We start from the raw sequence: 20,989 nt of genomic DNA on the forward strand, positions 1-20,989 counted from the left end.
AGGAAGGGTACAGGAGGGAGATAGATCAGCACTTTGAATGGTGTCACATCAACAACCTTGCACTGAATGTTAGCAAAACCAAGGAGATGATTGTGGACTTCAGGAGAGAGTCTGTCCTCATTGAGGGCTCAGTAGTGGAGAGGATCAAGAACTTCAAATTCCTGGGTGTCTCTGGGGATCTGTCCTGGAGGCTCCACGTTGATGCAATCACGAAGAAGGCTCGCCAGCGGCTATACTTTGTGAGGTGCTTGAGGAGATTCGGTATGTCACCGAAGACTCTCGAAAACTTCTATAGGTATACCGTGGAGAGCATTCTGGCTGGTTGCACCACTGCCTAGTATGGAGGTGCCAACTTTCAGGGCAAGAATAAACCTCAGAGGTTTATTAACTTGGCCTGTGACATCACAGGCACTAGACCTCACTCCATTGAGGATATCAACATGGGGCAGTGTCTTAAAAAAGAAGCCTCTATCTTCAAAGACCCCCACCACCCAGGCCACGCCCTCTCACTCTGCTACCATTTGGAATGAGGTACAGAAGCTTAAAGACGAGCACTCCACAGCACAGGGACAGCATCTTCCCCACTGCCATCAGATTCCTGAATGATCAATGACCCAAAGATACTGTCTTACTTTTCGTGCACTATTTCTTTATACATATATTAGTGTTGTAAGATGGTTCATAATATTAATGTTTGCGCTGTGATGCTGCCACAAAACACCACATTTCATGATTTGTTCATGACAATAAATTCTGATTCTGATTCTAAATAGGAGTGATTTTCTTAAGAGGGGGATACTAAGGAGAGGATATAACTGAGGCACATAAAAATCACATCCAAAGAGGGTAAATGGGAAATACTTTAATTCAGATGTTGATGACCATGGGATATAGATTTTACATAATTGGTAGGGGAGGATTGAAGATTTTATATTCACCTAATGAATATTGGTTAACCACAGCTACTAAAACAAATGCTAAATGTTGAGTTGTACTTATTTGTATTTTATTCCAAGTAGTCTGTAATTTAGAAACATTACATGAGATTGGATTGCATTTTCCTAATTCTACTCCTTTAGCATTGGGGCAGAACTTGCATTAGTTAGAGTGATGATGCAATTCTCCAGTATTCCGGATTATGTCAGATTTGCAGTGGAATTTCCATCAATGAGGTTGATGGTTTGTGTTGAGTAGTTAATTTGGCTTAGTTTTCAGAGTCCTGTGGCCCCTTCAATTAATCAGTATTCTGTTCTGCTCATTGGTATCCAGCAGCCAAAGACAGAAGTCTGATAAAAAGATCCAGAGCAAAAATCATGTTTTCAATCAGGTGAAATCAGTTCTGAAATAACATTGCAAGTTAATTCAATTAATGATTTTTAAAAATATGTTGGAGTGGTTCTTGAGGACAATAAAACTTAAAGAGCAGTATGACTGCTCTTTCAAACTTCCTGCCCTGGTTCAATGTGATTATTGGGATTGTGCTAGCTTGCTAGTTTCTGCGAAACAGCAATCTTTAAATTCTTTGACTTCTGTTTATGAGCAGTTCAGAAATAATCGACAATATTATCAGCACCTGAGCAAATGAAAATTATTCACCTGAAATGATAATACCATATCCAGCACCTAATGCTGCAGCTGTTTTCAGAGTTTTATTATTTTATTACTATGTAGAAGAGAAACTCCAACAAAGGTCATTTAATTTCCATTCCAGGGACTGGTGATTAAGCAGTGGAGATTTTCTTGGAATATGTATAGGTCATATTGTTACCCATTCAATTCATGTGATGTGAATGCATTGATACTTGTGTCACTGGTTTCATTTCACATAACTGTTGCCCCGTTTTTCTGTGCAATGGAAGGGGATGGAAGGTTGGCAGTTCCTGTTTCTTCATTTCCTCAGCTGGGCAGAACTTTGCTGTAGGTCATTTTGTGGGAGGTTTGTTTTGACAGCTCCTCCCCTGTACTCCACAGGATTGTTTAAAACCACCCTGCTGCATGGAGGCTGGCATTCTAGGGTTTTTTTTAGCAGCACTGGAACTTCTTACTGGGAGAATCACCCGTATTTCAGAATTATTCTAAAGGTCAGAAGTGCAAGTGGCTGCAGATTTCAGTCATCAGCAAAAGGCTCCCTTAAATTTCTTGTGGCACCATATTACTTGTGGATGTGGAGCCATAATCTCTGCAGTTGGTAGACATCACTTGTCCCTCCATATTCCCTTACCTGTTTCGCAACCATTGGCTGTAACCTGGTATGGTTAATGTAGTGGTTGGAACAGTTAGTGAAGCAGTTTGACACTGGCTGCAAAATAGTTCGCATAATATTATTACAATGGCAGAAACCCATGTTCGAATCTGCCATTGTTTGTGTATTCTACTCATATCCACGTGGGCTTTCTCCAGGTGCTCTGATTTCCTCCCACATTCCAAAGAGGATTGGTGGGTTGATAGGGCATATGAGTGTATTTGGGCAGAGTGGGCTCATGGGCTGGAAGGGCCAATTACCATGCTGAACTTCTAAATTAAAAATAACAAAAATAACTTGCCTTTCCAATGGCTATCGTGGACAGGCAAAAATTCAGTAGTTGCCCCTCATGCAGCCACTTTGATGTAATCAGACAATATAACATGGCATCAAAAACTCAAAACCGGAATAGCAATTTGAATGAACTTCTAAACACTGTTCGGTTTTAAACTAAGACTGGTTATTCAACTATGAGTAAAGTAGAAGCTGTAATGTAAATAAGTATAATTCTTAAATTTACAATCCTTATCCTAATACTAGGTGCATTTAATTATATTTTTCAGGTATTTTACAGTGGATGAAAAAAAAATAAATGCTGCCCTGGTTCATTGCACTCCAAATTCCCTTCAGTTCATATGATGTTTGGTTCACTGTGATGAAAGAGTGTCAAGGCATGCTGGATCAACGGCAGCAACTTCAAGATTTCTCTGTTCAACCATATGTGACAAATTATAATTAGTCGTTTGAAAAAAATGACAAAAATGGTTTCATTATCATTACAAGTCCAAATCTTAGTGTGTTTTATTATTTAACTTTTACATTTGTTCAAAAGGGAGAGCAAATTCTTAGGTGGTATGACTACTTGGAATTCTTGCTCAGAAATCTCGAAATTAAATTGCAGAATGACTACAAACAGCTGACTGGATTTTCTGTAGAAAGTTCAGAAAAAAAGTCCTGGCAATTCAATTGGGGAAATGGTCACTTACAGGGGATTCCACAGGTTTTCTGTGGGATAACTGTGGAGTCAGGGTGGGTGGGTGCAGAACTAGCATGGTCAGAAGACAATAACCATTATGTCTCATCTACCCACAGAGTTAATGCAAGAGCCTTCAGTCTTGACCACACTTTAAATTCGAGATAAGAGAAATTTTTTTTTTTCTGAATTGTATGGCAGATCACTTGACAATTTAGTGACAATTTACTTTGCCTTTAGAATGCCTAAACCCTCAAATTACAAGGAGTGAGTAATCCCCTCCCCTATGCCTGTTGAAAATACTGTACTTTTCAAAGCTTTGCTATTTTTAAACCATCCAGAATGTGGCTAAAGAAAAGAATGAGGATGAGATGAAAACATGAGCTGTCAGTTTAATTATTAATCCACCATTCATCAGCAATTCAATAAATCCAAGACATTCCAGCTGTAAACTATTGTGGAACAAAGTGGAAGAGCTCAAAAAAGTCTTTAAATCATAATTTAGAGTATTGCCGTTGACGATAACAGCAACAGAATAGAGTAATTGATTTAAATAACTAGGGGAACATGGCCATTGACCCATTTCACCAATGCTCACACACCATCCGTGGGAATTAAACGGCAACCGACATTTTCGGCCTGACCCCTTTGTTGGGAATATGGAAAAACAGGTAAAAGAACAAAAAGGCGAAGGAGAGAGTAGGAGGAGAGGAAGGAGGCAGGAAGGGGAAGGGAGAGGATCACAGGCTAATAGGCAAGTCAGAGGTGGACACAGGTGGGAAGGTAAAAGAGAAAGAGGACCAGAAGTGATAGGGTGAGAGGGCTGATTGGAGAAGGAAGGGTAATGGGTGGGGGAGCTGGAGGATAGGAGACAGAAGGGTAGGGGAATAGAGACGGGGAGGGGATTCACGGAAACTGGAGACGTCAATATTAATGGCGTCTGGTTGGAGATTGCGAGACAGAACATAAGGTGTTGCTCCTCCAATTTGTGGATGGCCTCGATTTAGGAGTACACGAGTTCATGGATAGGCAGCACAGCACAATCCCAATAATCACATCTCGTTGGTCATAGTAATTGCTATGTTCTCCATGTATACCAGTCCCTTACAAGAATCCTGCTTTCAGATTTTAAACACAATAAATCTAAATTCACTCACTGTAGCAATTAACATGACCTAACTGGAGGATGAATAGTTTGATGCTAATAACATCTCAATGAATTTGCCATGGCTTGGAAGTCTAAATTTCATTAAACCTTAACCTTTTATGAACTTAGCATAGCAGTTGGTGCAATGCTGTTACAGCACCAGCGATCTGGACTGGAGTTCAAATCCCATGCTGACTGTAAGGTGTTTGTACGTTCTCCCCGTGTCTGCGTAGGTTTCCTCCGGGGGCTCCGGTTTCCTCCTACTGTTGAAAAACATACCAGGGGTAATTGGGCAGCATGGGGTTTTGAGCTGAAAGGGCTTGTTACCATACTGTATGTATATCTCTAAATGTCTAAATTTAGATATTGAAAATAGAGAAGTGTCTCTGGACAAGGAATTTCCAGAGCTCAGTTGACCATATTTAAAATCACTTTGAACAGCCTAATACACCCACAAATGTCTGTTTAAAGGTCAGTGTGTTTGGATCTAAATCATCAGACCCCACTCTGATCTAAAACCAGGCTGAAGAACTTTCCACAACTATTGAGCAATTTGACTATACCACAGCAGCAGGGGTGAAAGTAATTCCAATTGCTGACCGATACAGTCATATCATTAACATTGCTGATTTTTTAATCTTCTGTATCAATGGTGTTGGTTACTCTATAACTGATTGTAATGTGACTGATTGCACTCAGAGACAAGTGAGGAGTGCAAACACATTTTTAATAGCTTATAATCAATGGGCAGTATATATAATAGTCCTCAGGTGAATCTGAGGTAAGGTGGGAAGCCAGGGTTTATATCGGGGCTACGTGAGGGTTGAGCCAGCTATCGGAACAATACACAGTCAGTGAATTCCAGTTCACTGTATTCACCCCTTCCTTCAAAAGAGAACCTATGGGTGAAAAACAGAGACCACACATTAAAAAAAACCTAATAGTTTTACAAATATTTACAAGTTAAGTCTGTCAGGGGTATAGACAACTGTTTGCTTATTCTAATATATCCTTCCAAAAGCATGAGCTAGGATATTTTGAATTTCGATCTCTTTAATCCAATAAATCCAACTCTGTGACTGTTGGTTTATGTAGCTTTAATTCGATGATAAAATGGATAAACATTTTCTTTAACTTCACATTAAGACTTTCTCAGCAGGTCTGGCCATGGTGCCATTAGTGTCTTTCCCCTGGAAAATGAACATTAGCTCCTGAGGAGTTGCATTGGTCGCAGTGAAGAGAAGTAGCCTTATGGAGTGGAGCGCTGTGGGTAGGACTTCTTGCCAGCGTGAGTATGGAAGGCCTTTGGACCAGAGAGCCAATTTCATGACCTTCCATACCGTTGTGTTCTTCCTCAACTTGTTCGGTACCCCAGGGATTGTAGCTAGTCTTCCTGCTTGAGGCAATATCTCTTACGAGGAGATACTGGTGTAACACTTCGCTCATAAATGATGAGCCCCGGTCACTATGGATATAGCTGGGATACCCAAACAGGGTGAAAATAGAGGGCAGGGGATAGCGAATGGAAAGGATGAATACTCGTTGATGACGTTGAGAAAGTACGTGTTTCTGTTGGTGGAAAGGAAGGGACCTTTGAAATGGACACTGAATCATTCGAAGGGGCGGGATTCCTTTCTCAGGTGCGCTTTGTCAGGGCGGTATAAATGCGGTTTGCACTCAGCGCAGACCTGGTAATTTCCCAGATCATTTCCCTGATGTCCTCAATGGTGTAGGGTAGGTTGCGTGCCTTGACGAAACGAGACATATGAGTGATGCCTGGGTGGCAAAGATAACGTGCAGTGACCACAACTGGCTGGCGTGTGCAGAGGCACAGCTTTCACGTGACAGGGCATCTGGATGTTCATTGAGACTACCTGGCTTTGTCATAATTATAGGTGGAGAGTTCAACCTTCCACCTAGCAATCTTATCATTCTTTATTTTACCCCTTTTTGCATTATTAAACATAAATGCTACCCATCGCTGGTCAGTGAGCAGTGTAAATTTTCTGCTGTCCAGGTAAATTTGCTGCTCCAGTGTCTGATGGCCTCTACAATGGCTTGGGCCTTTTTCTCCACTGATGGGTTCCGAAGCTCCTGGCCTTGTAGGGTGCAGGAAAAAAAGGCAACTGGCCTGCCTGCCTGGTTAAGGGTAGTGGCCAGAGCTGCATCAGAGGCATCGCTTTCCACCTGGAAAAGTATATTCTCGTCCACCGCATGCATGGTGGCCTTTGCGATGTGGCTCTGAATGTAGTCAAAAGCTGTCTGGGCTTCAGCTGATAATGGGAAGGAGGGGGTGGGCTTCATCCACTTAGTGAGGGACACATTGGTGTAGTAAGAAAAGAAGCCCAAGCTCCTCCGTAAGGCCTTCATGGTCTTCGGGATTGGGAGGTCTAACAGGGGGTGCATCCAATCAGGGTAAAGACGAATGACATCATTCTCCACCACATAGCACAGAAATGCCATACATTTAGTTTGGATCACGCACTTACTGGAGTTATATGTGAGATTCAGGGTTTTGGCAATGTGGAGAAACTTCTGAAGGTTGGCATCATGGTCTTCCAGAGAGTGCCCACAAATGGTGACATTGACCATTCAGGCAAGGTGGCTTTCAACCTGTATTTGTCGACCATTTTATCCATTTGTCTCTGGAAGACCGAGCAAAAGGGACCCTCTGGAACTGATAAAGCCGTCCTTCTGCCTCAAATGCTATGTAGGAGTGGCCCTCAAAACGGATATCCAGCTTTTAAGTCAATGTTTGAATAAACCAAATATTGCACAATTTTGTTTACTATGTCTGAAATTAGTGGGAGGGGTTACGTGTCCAGGAGCATGAAACGATTAATTGTTTGGCTATAGTCAATCACTAGCCTGGATTTTTCTTCCCCTTTCACTGCTCTCCATGGGCTGTTGTTGGGCTCAATAATGTTTTCTTTGAGAAGCCACTGTATCTTGGCTCTAATAAATTCCTGATCCCCCGCACTGTATTGTTTGCTCTTAATGGCTATTGGTTTGCAATCGGGAGTCATGTTTGGAAACACTGGGGGGTGGGGGGGAGAATCAATATTTAGGGTGGAAAGACTGTACGTGGCATCCTGTTTTTGGGACCATCTGTTCTGCAATGTGATTGGAGGGAGTGGGCCAGAGTATTCCATGGTCATGCTTTTAAGGTGACACAGAAAGTCCAGGCCCAGCAACACAGGAGCACACAAATCCTTCAGTACATACAATTGGAACTTACAAAATTCCCTCCCTTTTACAGTTAGATATACTATACAACACCCCTGGATAGTTGCAGAGTGTGAGTGTGATGCTAGGCAAATGCAATAGTCCATTGGGTACATTTTTAAGTTGTACCATAGAGCCATTGCAGAGTTTATAAAGCTCTCAATGGAGCTAGTGTCTACCAAGCAATCAGTCAAGTATCGATTTACCCTCACCTCCATCATCGAGTTATTGAATTGGTAAGGTATTGCCTAATCCAGGACAACCAATGCCAGTGCTCCGGAATCCCCATTGCTCCCCATGTCAACGTTGACTCTCTCCTCTTTGCCTGTGGGCAGACAAGATGGCGTCAAGATAACCTCCATCCATCTTGATCCAAAGAAGGACTAGGTGATGTTGATCAAGAGATGTGGCAAGATGGCCACCATTGCTTCCCGTGATGCTTTACTTCCGGTGGTGGGTCTCACCATGAGGTGCAACAAGATGCCAACAGTGAGCAGCATGGAGAGACTGAGGCCGGCACTTCAGGACTTGGGCATGGGTCAAACACTGATTCAGGGGTCGCACACACAGTCACCCTCTTTGGGTTCCCTTAGCCCTGCAGATCTTCACCCAGTGCCCTCGTTTACCTCATCCTGAGCACACGGCATCCTTCGCAGGACATTAGGTGTGAGGGTGCTGCGTCTGTCTATAGAAGTAGCTTGCCCGATCTCACATGGCACTGGGGCTGCAGGGATCGCCGTTATCCCAATGACCTGGTCCTCTGAAAAGGCGCTGCTTTTGCCCATGAGGTCGTAAGCTCCTAGTTGGGCCTGTTCGAATGGTTTTGCCAGCTCCAGGGTGCTGGCAAAATCTTTCTTCCCCAATGCTAGCAGTCGTTGCCTCATGTACCTCAACCTCACTCCCGCCACAAGGGTGTCCCGGATTTGTTCCTCCTCTCTCATCTGGGACCGTGACTGCTTCATAGTGGCATTTTCTAGAGAGGGCCCACAGTTCAAGGACATAATCATCCAGCGATTCACCCAGATTTTGCCGACGTTGTGAGAACCAGTGTCTCACCAGCACATCATTCTGGGGCCTCATGTAGTGAACCTTCAAGCTTTCTATGTCTAATATGTATGTTGCAGTCCTTGATAACAGCGAACCCCTTGGGGCTGACTTGAGAGAGATGTGTAGATCTCCGGAGACTATCAGAGTTGAAGATGTCATATGTGGTAGGACAGGTAGGACAGGAAGCACTCCAGCCAGGGCCCCTGGGGCAGAGGGTCGACCTGGAGCATGCCTGACTTCAACAGGGCTTCCATCCTGCTTCAAAATTAAGCTATTAAAATTGAAACATGACTGGTTGCACTCAGAGACATGTAAGGAAACATGCTTTGAACAGCTTACAATCAATGGGCAATAGATACAACAGTCCTTGGGTGAATCTGAGGTAAGGCAGGAAAACCAAGGTTTATATTGGGGTAGGTGAGGGTGGAGCCAGGGGGGGAGCCAGCCATCTGAATAATTCACAGACAATGAATTCCAGTTCACTGCACTGTTTCAGCCTGTGCTGGTTACTCACCTCAGCATTACAGTGAAAAACATAGTGCAGGGTGGGTGACCAGAACTGCACATAGTACTCTCTGATTAGTCTCACCAGTGACTTGTACAGCTGAATCATGAGGTCCCAACTTTTATTCTCAACACACTGCTCAATGAAGACAGGCAGCTAAACCTCTTTTTCAGCACCTTGCCCTCATGAGTTGCCACTTTCAAGATTGCAACTGAATGCCAAATTCCAAGTAAGTGCAATTGAAACAAATCTTCCTTGTAAGTGTGTAGTGAGCAGTGATGATCTATTTCAAACTTTGCAGATATCTCAATGATTTGAGCAGAGGCAAATCTCCTCAACATGCCTGAATAGCAATGCCTCAGGCAAGTCATGGTTAGATGGGTTCAGATATCTCCCACCTCTTAGAAGCAATTCTCTTGCTTGACCCTTAGGTGTTTTTTAATGCCCACACTTGTTACCACCTTCCTCAACATCATTGGCTTCAGTCTAGGGGCTTTAGGGCAGCCATTCTCAACATTTTTATTGTCTAAGGCCCTCTTAGGACTCTGCTCAAAGTTTATGGACCCCTTTCCCTGCAGAAGCAGTCAGATTTAGTTAGATTCTTCTGTACTTCATTTCAAGTAACTACATTAAAAATACTTTATGATTTTCCATGGCCCTCCTGAAATTTGCAGTGGTCCCTGGAATGCCGGGGGGAAAAGATATGACCTTCATTGAGAATACTTGTTAGGGGATCTGCCAGAGACACATCCAGGATAAAGGAAAGCTGTAGAATGCTAATTTCTTATTATCAAAATCTACAGTGATGTGAATGTCATCCTTATGTGTAAAGATTGCTGTCAGAATGAGAGAAGACTTGTTTTTGTTCATCATAATGGTTGACACCAGATGTATTTAATCAAGGCATCACAGGATACTTGGTCAACTGCAAGGGTTTCATCTCCTTCAACTCCAAAGGGTTTGTTGAAGCCTCTATATTTTCATTCTATATTCTAGAATCCATAGTTCTAAATGAAATTAATTTAGAGGATCAGCATGGTAACAAGCCCAATGAACCCATTCATTCAAACTAGAGGGCATGGTTTAAGATTGAAGGGGGAAAATTATAAGGGGAACATGAGGGGAAATTTCTTTACGCAAAGGGTGGTAGGGATGTGGAATGAGCTTCCGGTAGATGTGGTTGAGGCGGGATCATTGGTTACATTTAAGGAAAGACTGGATAGTTACATGGAGAGGAGAGGACTGGAGGGGTATGGACCGGGTGCTGGTCAGTGGGACTAGGAAGGTGGGGATTTGTTACGGCATGGACTAGTAGGGCCGAACTGGCCTGTTCTGTGCTGTAAGTGGTTATATATGATTATATATGGTGGTACTGCTCAATTACACCCATGTAACCAAGTAACTCATTAACCTTGAACATCTTTTGGAATGTGTGAGCATCCGGAAGAAATCCATGGGGTTTTCTAGGGAAAACGTACCGACTGTGGTGGATTCAAACCAAAGTAGCTGGCGCTATCACAGCGTAGTGCTAAACACTGTACTAACTCCTCCACCCTTTAGACCAGGAAGCAAGATAAACAAGCAGGTTGTGTCGGGCAACAAGGGATATCCAAGTCTAGAATGTGAGCACTGAATACCATAGCCAGACATAAACACAGAAAATGCTGGAAATATTGGGCAAATCAATCAGCACCCAGGGAAAGAGAGAAAAATAATGTTTTAGGGTGATGACAAGACTGAAATGTTAATTATGGTTTTCTTGCTGCAAATATTGCCTAACCTGCTGAAATTTTCAATATCTGTTTTTATATCACCTTTCCAGAAATCGCAGAGTTTTGATTTTTAAGTATTGCAATGCATGCCAAATTCCCATCAGATGGTGCCTGAACAAATAGAGATGTACTCCCCAGCAGAAAGCAGACAAGGGCTCTCCTGTTGTGCCTGTGACAGATTATGTTATAGTTTACAGGGGATAAATTATGGCAGGTTTTTGTTAGTGTAGGTCACATACAAACACTTCAAAACAGATCTCATTTAAAATGCCAGAGCTCTGCTCAATCCAGACAGTTCAGGCTCTGAGTGCTTTTACAAAAACTTTGAAGAATGCCCATAAGGACTGCAAAAGTAGGTGTTAATTGCACATGCTGTGGAGTAATGTATTATTGTTTTGGAAAGCAACAGATGAACAAACTTTGAAGATTAGGTCTGGAGCCGCAGTCTGTCTGAGTACAGTTAGCTGTTCTAAGAGGGTCATATGATTTTCTCTGAGAGAGAGAGAGAGAGAGAGAGAGAATTCAGTTCTACAGTTCAGCAGCAGCAGCTGGGACTGGAACAGGACAAGCTGGCGAGCTTGTGGAAAAACCCCATTTTGAAGACGGATTGTGAGAGTTCAGCCTGGTCAAAGTCCTTGAGGTTCATTCAAGAGGAGATGGCTGGCTGTATAATGTTTCACTTGAAATAAGGGAAACAGAAAAGGAATTCTGTGGTGACTTAAAAGAAAGAGGTTATCATCTGGAAAACCCTGATGGGGCAAGTTTCTTCGGTAAGACACTGAAGTGGCTGATCTGAAGGAATCAGTTGTGGGTGTCCAATGAGCAACAAATCTGTCTCTGAAAACTGACAAGAACCTTACTGAGTGGTATGTATTTACCTTTCAAGCACCAAAGTCAGGTGAAATTCATAAACGTTAAATTCTGTGCACAGTATAAGAATTGCCTGCAACCAGTGAACTTGGAGGAGTGAGAAGTGAGATTGGACTGTGAATCAAAGAACTTTTCTGAACTTACACACACATTACATAGATGTGCGCTTAGAATTAGAGTTCTAACCTAACTTAGGGTTAAGTTAGGTTAAGCTAATAGTAATAAGTTAAGAGTTGGGTCCTGTTTTCATGTTTAAAGATAATTAAAAGCAACTTTTGTTAAAGTAACCATTTGTCTTGGTGAATATCTATTGTTGCTGGGCTTTGGGGTCCTCTGGGCACATGACATTCCTTACTGCATTCTCACAACACTGAGCTCCAACAAGGCATGAACCTGCGGAGAACACTTAGATTATCCCCAAGAAGAAAAGCAACATAAATTAGGAAGTTTCTCAAAATGTTCACGTGGAATGCCAGTGATTTCTTATTAATACTTTAAAAAAAACTCATTAAGATTAATATAGTATATGCTGGTCACAGAACCTGAAGTTTTGACTGCCTTAACCAAAGAATAATTTTATCCTTTGCAGATAATGAACTTTCCCAGTTCTAACAAGGTTCTATCATGTGCTCTCACCTACATTGGTGAAACCAAGCAGAGGGTGATCTCTTTAGCGAACATCGACATACAATGTGCAGAAGTATTCCTGTTGTTTCCTACTATAAATCTCCATTCCACTCTCACTGTGGCCTACATCCCATTATAATGAAGCCCAATGCAAACTTGAGAAATAACATCTCATTTTCCATATGGGCAGACTTTTGTACTCAATATTGAATTCTTCAGTAACTTATTTTCTCTATCCATGGCTATTTCCTCTGCTGGTAATTTTAAGATTCTTTTATTGTCAAGCACGTAAATACACACAATTTGTTCACTTTTGTTTGTCCATAAAGGCAGACAAAGAGGCACCATTCGTGCAGTACCCTTATCAAGAAGAAGAGAAGCAAAAGAGAGTCCCATTAGAAACATTGTGTCCATGGATCCCACTATCCCATTCAATGCCACCTCCTCCTGTGCTCCCACAACCTCAATTATCACATGCTCATGTCCATTCCTGTGGTGAACATAGGTTCCAGACATCCAAATCATGCTCCTTGGCCCCTGCCTCCAAACACCCAGTATGATTAGGAAGCAGTCAATGCCTGAGTGTCTCCAGCAGCCTGCAATTTGGTGTGAGTCCTTCAGTCACCAAACCCCTTGTGATAGTACAGACCTATCACCAATGTATATAGTTACAGTATCTAGAGTGTAATGACTGTGCTTACAGCGATTGGCTGAGAGCTTAGCCACGCCTACTGTCTGGGCCTTAAAGGGTTGTGTCCTTAGCCAGGTCGGATCATTCCGGACTGGTCGGCCACCTGTGAAGAGCTCCTGTCTTTTGCTAATAAAAGCCTTGGTTTGGATCAACAAGTCTTTAGTTTTTTCGACGAGCTCTACACCCCTCACTGGTCCACTACTGTTTTCTATCTGATAAGATCTTCTCCCAGGCTTCTCATTCTTGGTGTGGGGTAATCTTCCACTCCCGTGCCTTGCACAAGTCGGTTACTCCTCCAGAGCCCTCAAACCTTGTGGTTTGTGCTGTCAAGCATGGACAATGTGATCTTGCACATGGGTTCCCCAGTGTTTAAAAAACACTCTGCTAGCCCTGGGGTACAGGGGTGTCAGGTTTGAAGACCGGGCAGTAGGACCCTGTGGAGGAGTGCAGGAAAGCACGTCTCCACCCCTCCCACATTTGACCAGCAGCAGCACCGCTATTACCTCAGCTGCAGCAACACTTCAAACTTTGTCTGAGATACGGCCTCAATTAATTTGTCACCCTTTTAAGGCCCAATAAGAAATAATTCCTATGGCATATTGGAAATCATTCTATTACAGATATGGCTTGTCCTATCCATTACTCCCCAACCCTACCTACAACTTAAATCTATTGTGTCCCTTTCCCAGTTCTGACAAAATCTTCAATCTGAAATGTAAACTCAGTTTGTTTTTACATTGCCTGATCTGTAGAGAGTTTCAGCATTTTAAAAATTATCACATTAGCCTGCTTGCCCTATATTTCTAAAAATATATGCTTTAACATCAAGCTGCGGCAAGTCACAGATATATTCTTAATATGAAAGGTTGGTTAAACAGTAATGTTGTAATTAATGTGGACCAGGATAATAATATTAGAGCTTGAATATATTGAACCTTTTTATTTCAGCTCTGATAGTCATTAAAAACCAACTGTGAGTAGTTAACATGTCAGAATTTTGTGACATAATGACATAAAAGATTAGTGAGAGATAAAATTGGACCCCTTGTAGATAGCGAGGGTAGGCTGAGTGAGAAGTCTGAGGAAATGGGGGAAATTTTGAATGATTTCTTTGCCTCGGTATTCACTAGGGAAAAAAATGTTGAACCAGTTGAAGTAAAGAAAAATAGTGGGGAGGTCATGAAGCATATAAGGATAACCGAGGAGGTAGTGATGGCTGTGTTAAAAAAGATAAAGGTGGATAAATCTCCCGGACCGGACAAAATATTCCCTAGGACACTCAGGGAGGCTAGTGGACAGTTAGTGGGGCCATTAACAGAGATATTTAGGATGTCACTGGCCACGGGGGTGATACCAAAGGATTGGAGGGTGGCGCATGTGGTTCTGCTGTTTAAGAAAAGGTCTAAATGTAAACTTGGGAATTATAGGCCTGTAAGTCTGATGTCTGTGGTGGGCAAGTTGATGGAAAGTGTTCTGAGGGATGGTATTTACAAATTTTTGGAGGTACAAGGATTGATAGAGAGTAATCAGCATGGTTTTGTCAGGGGTAGATCATGCTTGACAAACCAGATTGAGTTCTTCGAGGGGGTTACAAAAAAGGTTGATGAAGGGAAACCTGTGGATGTTGTCTATTTGGACTTTAGTAAAGCTTTTGACAAAGTTCCCCACAGGAGGTGAGGAAAAAAGGTGGAGGCATTAGGTACAAATAAGGAGGTAGTGAAATGGATTCAGCAGTGGTTGGATGGAAGGTGTCAGAGAGTAGTGGTAGAAAATTGTTTGTCCAATTGGAGGCCGGTGACTAGTGGAGTTCCTCAGGGTTCGGTCCTGGGTCCACTATTATTTGTTATATATATTAACGATCTGGATGTAGGGGTAGAGAATTGGATAAGCAAGTTTGTGGATGACACAAAGATTGGTGGTGTTGTGGACAGTGAAGTAGATTACTGTAAATTAAAAGGTGATTTAGGAAAGCTGGAGGTGTGGGCTGAGAAATGGCTGATGGAATTTAATACAGATAAATGTGAGGTGCTGCATTTTAGAAAGGCAAATTTAAATAGGTCATATACATTGAATGGTAGACAATTGAGGAGTTCAGAGCAACAAAGGGATTTAGGAGTTATGGTAAATAGTACGCTCAAGGCTGATACTCAGGTAGATGGTGTGGTGAAGAAGGCATTTGGAATGTTGGCCTTCATAAATCGGAGTATTGAATTCAAGAGTAGGGAGGTTATGATGAAATTGTACAAGGCATTGGTGAGGCCAAATTTGGAGTACTGTGTACAGTTTTGGTCTCCAAATTATAGGAAAGATATAAACAAAATAGAGAGAGTGCAGAGAAGGTTCACGAGAATGTGGACAGGATTTCAGGGTCTGAGTTACAGGGAAAGGTTGTGCAGACTGGAGCTTTTTTCTCTGGAGCGTTGAAGATTGAGAGGGGACTTGATAGAGGTGTTTAAGATTTTAAAAGGGACAGACAGAGTAAATGTGGATAGGCTTTTTCAATTAAGAAAGGGGGAGATTCAAACTAGAGGACATGGTTTAAGATTGAAGGGGGAAAATTATAAGGGGAACATGAGGGGAAATTTCTTTACGCAGAGGGTGGTGGGGATGTGAAATGAGCTTCCGGCAGACGTGGTCGAGGCGGGATCATTGGTTACATTTAAGGAAAGACTGAATCGTTACATGGATAGGAGGGGACTAGAGGGGTATGGACCGGGTGCTGGTCAGTGGGACTAGGAGGGTGGGGATTTGCTACGGCATAGACTAGTAGGGCCGAACTGGCCTGTTCTGTGCTGTAAGTGGTTATATGGTTATATGGTTATATGAAATGGATCATTATGGTGGCAGAGTTTCTGTGAAGGCCCTGACTACCTCAAGGATCTGTAAAACCAGTGGATACAAGAATAGAAAAAAAGAACAAGAAGCCATCTACCGATCCACTCACCCATGTTCTATCTGTGGCTGAATCTGTGGATTCCATATAGAGGGAGGTAGTGAAGGAGGGAGGGAGAGAGAGCGAGAGAGAGAGCAAGAGAGAGAAAGAGAGAGAGAGGGATGGAATTAAAAAATCTTGTGAGGTCAAATTGCCAAGTAGAATTTTGTGCTATTGGAACTAAACTTTACTTTCTCATGTGTTTGAGTGTTTTGTCACAGTGTATGAACTTACAGGGAACAAAGTAATCAAGTTTAAGATATTGAAAGAACAAGCGTAACAATTCAGATACAATGAGTCGCCACCAAAATAACACTTGATAAATTTTCCTGCTACCTTATTGTGTTTCTCTGATTTACCCAAGATAGGAGTTCAGTTCTACCTGACACCAGTATCAGGTTCATCTCATGAAATCTTTGCAAGATTGAAAGGTGGCTGTTGAAAAATAATAGATTGTGACTTGTCAAGAATAAGCAGCAGAGTTTTCGTGGGAACAGGAAATGCTAGGTTGATGTAATAGCGCTAGGTTGCAATCAGAAAAAGCTTTTTCCTGATAGGAAACGGCTTGACAATTAACACAAGTTCCATGGCTGAAAGCCCAGGGTGCCTGTTGCATCCCCCTCTGCTTAATCTCATTGCTGCAATAACACCAGAACTTTGGCCAACTCTTCCTCATTTTTGAGAGTTATCTCAATTTTTTATTTTACTTATGAATGTTGATGCTTTTAATCAACGACAGTATTATTCAGCAACGGATTCCACTAAATTTACAGTTGTTAAGTTACTTATAGTGGAGATGCTCCACATATATAGAAACCAAGCCATTAAATGCCCACATTCTCTACAATTCATTCAAGAGTGGGAAAATGTAGCTTTTGTTTGTAGTTACATTACAGGTTTGACACACGTTTTTAAAAATAATACTTGAAAATTTCCTTTTCCATGGCTGCTGCCTGTTCATCCAGTATTTTGTCTTCCTTTCAGATTTTCACCGTCTGCAGTTTATTTTTTGATTTACATCAACATTGTGCATGTTCACTTTATTTTCTCCAATATTTTCATTCCTCTTCCATGCTGCTGTCATTCAGTACAGAAAGAAAGTCCCTTGGCCACCATATCCACGTTTACCTTGCATTCTAATCCCATTTACCACCATTTGGTCCGTAGTTTCCAATGTTTGGGGATTAAAGTACAAAATCAATTCAAGCAAAATTATGGGTAATTTTTTTTAGTCCTTTGCAGTTTAGCTGAAATGTAACCTCCCATCTGCATATATCATACCTTAGGTGGTGAAGGACCAAATGATTTACTCATTTATAATATTATTTGGAGTATCACGACTACATATCTAAATTGCATTCCTTGTGAGAAAGTTGCCTTCTAGAAGATAGAAATCTGAGTCTCCTGATGTTGGTGTCACTTATACATTGCTCATTTTTCACTGGAAAGGAGGATTCAGGCCTAGTCTATTTCATCTGGATCCATAAGAAAGCAATTAAGAATATAACTCCTATTCTTATCCCATCTCCCCGACTAAGATCAAACAGGACGAAACACAATACATTCTGTTTTTCTGTAGATCTTGGAATATGTGATTCCAACTTTCCTACTACACCATCTCTCAATTCAAAATAAAAATTTGCTTTGAATTGGGTGACAAATTTACATTTTGAACCAAACTCCATCATGCAACAAGTAAAACGTTCTAAAGGATTGAAATTATCAACCAATTTGTAAATGTGTTTCAAAGCAAAATAATTTTCTCCTGTTTTAGCCTGATTATGCCCATGTTCAATCATGGGCCCAACTTTATGGCTAGACTTATGGCCTCTCTGCTCAAAAGATGGCTGTGCCTGACCACTGAATAGATTGAGCCATCAGAATTATTACAAACTTTTTTTTCTCTCTGTAGGAGAAGTTCACCAGATGTGATTCTAAAACAATGGGTTTGAAAATCTCATTAGAAATACACATTAGCCATGACTCAATCAGTGACCTGAGGGCAGGAGAGCATCAGGATAGGTGTAAATTTCTCACACCAAAAGCTATTTATTAAAGACCAGTGTTAACTCTCTCAGAAGCATGCAGAGTCTTTTGTGCTTTGTAGTCAGGCCATAATCTTTTAAATACCTCAAAATCACTTGCAGTTTTGTTGTGACGTACATTTATTAAAAATGCAAGGTTATCATTTCAGGGGTGGTCAAATCCATTGCAATTTGAGTGGCAGATGTCTGACACATCATTAAGCACGTAGTCTTGGGTGTGTGCTTGAAATGCCACATCTTGAAAAATCCTCCTCAGTTTCACATTTGTACCTTATATCCTCAACATGTACTTCCTTAGTTATAGCTTCTGTTTCCTGGTGAGGAAGATCTGGTGACCCTGATCACTAACCATACTCCTTTACACTGCAGGATGTTCATAGCCTAATGTCGTTATGATGTGCTTTTGAAAATGTCATCCCCTGAAAGAATGATGAGCCTGGACTGAAATTGCAGCTGAACAGGAACTGGTGGTAACTGTTAGAATCTGGGTAGCAGGAAATAAGTATAAAAGGACGTGTAACAGGATATTCTACATAGGAAGCTTGATGAATATACTGTTAGCCTATCGGATAACAAGCTTATCACCAGTCTTAGTGTGTCATTGTGGGTCCAATCATTTTTATGGAACAGAGTGAGGCACAGAAAATTAGCCCAAGATCAATCACTTCGTAAACCACTGCTATTTAAAAGATTTTCCGATGTTGGTATAACAGCCATTAAGTAACATAGAACCCACCAGGGTGATGAATGGAAATTTCGACGTTGTGTATCTCTGTTTCTATGGTAACACTCCCCTAGGTATTAATTTTTGAACTTTGTTTTGAAAATACTCTTAACTTTTAAATTTTAAACATTTGTAGACTAACCAATGCATATTAGAGACTCCAGAAACATTGCCCATTTTCTGAATAGTAATTGAATAGGCAGAAATGTTATTTCAAACAGATCGTAGCACTGATCATTTCCTGTTGAAATCATGACCGATACAAAATTGATCTGGACACTTCTGCTCATGATCCATTCTTTCAGTGCTTGTTTTGAGCCTCCCTGACATAAATTGGTATGTGACAGTTGTAGAGGAATTTCCGATAAATTAGTTTGTTGTTTTCTCATTATTTAAAGGGACATTCCAATGATATTTGAAGACCTGACTGGGCAGCTACACAACTTACTGCTGGCTGCTTGAACAACCGACAGCAATTAGCTCTCTGGTGGTTAGCTGTTCTATGCATGCCTCAGAGCTGACACTGTTGTGGCACCACTCCATTACTGGAAGGCTACTATGGCCATCAGTGGCCATTCAAGATGGATTGGAGACTCAGACCAGTATACAAAGACATGCCCATTGTCATTGTGCTCATGAAGCTCCTGCTGCCCCCGTCACTCGACCCATTGCAGATTACATACAGACCCAACCACTCTAAGGATGATGCCATCGCCACTGGTCCCCATCAAGCCCTCTCCCATCTGGAAAACAAGGACTCGTATGTTCGAATGCTGTTTATTGACTTCAGTTTGGCATTTAACACAATCATACCACGGTACCTGATAAGGAAGTTGAGCCAGTTGGGTCTAAACACCTCCCTCTGCTATTGAATTCTTGACTTCCTGTCGGGGAGATCTCAGGCAGTCTGGATTAGTAACAGCATCTCCAAGACCATAACACTGAACATGGTTGCTGCTCCAGGGCTGTGTGCTGAATCTACTGCTGTTCATTCACTCTGCTGACCTACAACTGTGCATCTAAACAGCTTTAACCACATCATCAAGGTCACTGATGACACGACCATGGTGAGCTTGATCAGTAATGGACTGGTGCACAGCCAACAACCTGTATCTGAACATTAAAACAACATTAAAAAAAAAAGAGTTGGTTATCAACTTCAAGAGGGCCCAGGGGACCACGCTCCGCTTACTGTTGACGGCTCCACCGTTGAGGTCGTCAAGATTATTAAGTTGCTTGGACTGAAGTTCACTTGGTGGAGAATCTCACCTGGTCCCTTAACACCAGCTCCATCGCCAAGAAAGCCCTGCAGTGCCTCTACTTCCTGCGAAGGGTGAGGAAAGATCATCTCCCACCCTCCATTCTCACTACTTTCTACAGAGATTGAGAGCATCCTGTGCAACTGCTTCACCACCTGGTTTGGAAACTGAACCACCTCAGACCCTGCAGAGGATAGTGAAATCAGCAAAAAAGATAATTGGGGATTTTCTTCCTACCATGAAGGACATCTACAACACTAGATGCAGATGAAAGGCAATAAACATTGTGAAAGACTCCATACACCCCTCATGTAAACTGTTCTCCCTTCTGCCATCTGATAGGAGGTAGTGCAGTACTTGGGTCCTTACAACCAGATTGGGCAACAGCTTTTCCCCCCAAGCCATTAGACTCCTGAACTCCCAGAATATTTTGGGATAGTGTACCAAGGATTATTACTGTATATATCTTAATATTTTAATGTGTTTAACTTCTATTCTAACTGATATTTATGTAAATATGCTCTGTGGTCCCAGAGAAACACTCTCATCTTTACCATGCGAGCATGGTATGAATGATAAATAAAGGGGATGTGACGACTTGAGTATATACCAAATGCCTTTCCTAAGATGATTCATCCAGTTATGTTGCAGTATATTGCAGAATGCACAGTTTTCCCATAATCTCATGAACTCCCCCCAGATTTTACAACTAATTTACACACTAGTTACATTGTAAGAAAGGTTTAAATGGATGGTCAATGGTCTGTGTATAATGTCAAAAACAACAATGAATGAATTCTGAATCCAGTAATTGAAGTTACCAGCTACAAGCACTTAAAGTTATCTAAAGCCAACCTGACATATGTGTCAGGAAATAAAATTTACTTCTCCATACTCCAGTGAGTGAGATTTCTCACACGCGGATGAGAC

The 20,989-nt window shown here is 41.8% G+C and overlaps 1 long non-coding RNA gene across 2 annotated transcripts in view; it reads left to right on the forward strand.

The window, feature by feature from the left end:
- The window catches only part of LOC138756152 (uncharacterized), a 33,770-nt gene extending 30,615 nt beyond the window's left edge, over positions 1–3,155 (forward strand). For both annotated transcript variants that reach the window (XR_011352805.1, XR_011352804.1), the window contains one exon: positions 2,806–3,155. This is a non-coding gene — a long non-coding RNA (uncharacterized lncRNA). The remainder of the gene's footprint in view (positions 1–2,805) is intronic.
- The last annotated feature ends 17,834 nt before the right edge of the window (positions 3,156–20,989 follow it).

The sequence above is a fragment of the Narcine bancroftii genome, chromosome 3, assembly GCF_036971445.1.
Source record: "Narcine bancroftii isolate sNarBan1 chromosome 3, sNarBan1.hap1, whole genome shotgun sequence".
Classification (NCBI taxonomy): Eukaryota; Metazoa; Chordata; class Chondrichthyes; order Torpediniformes; family Narcinidae; genus Narcine; species Narcine bancroftii.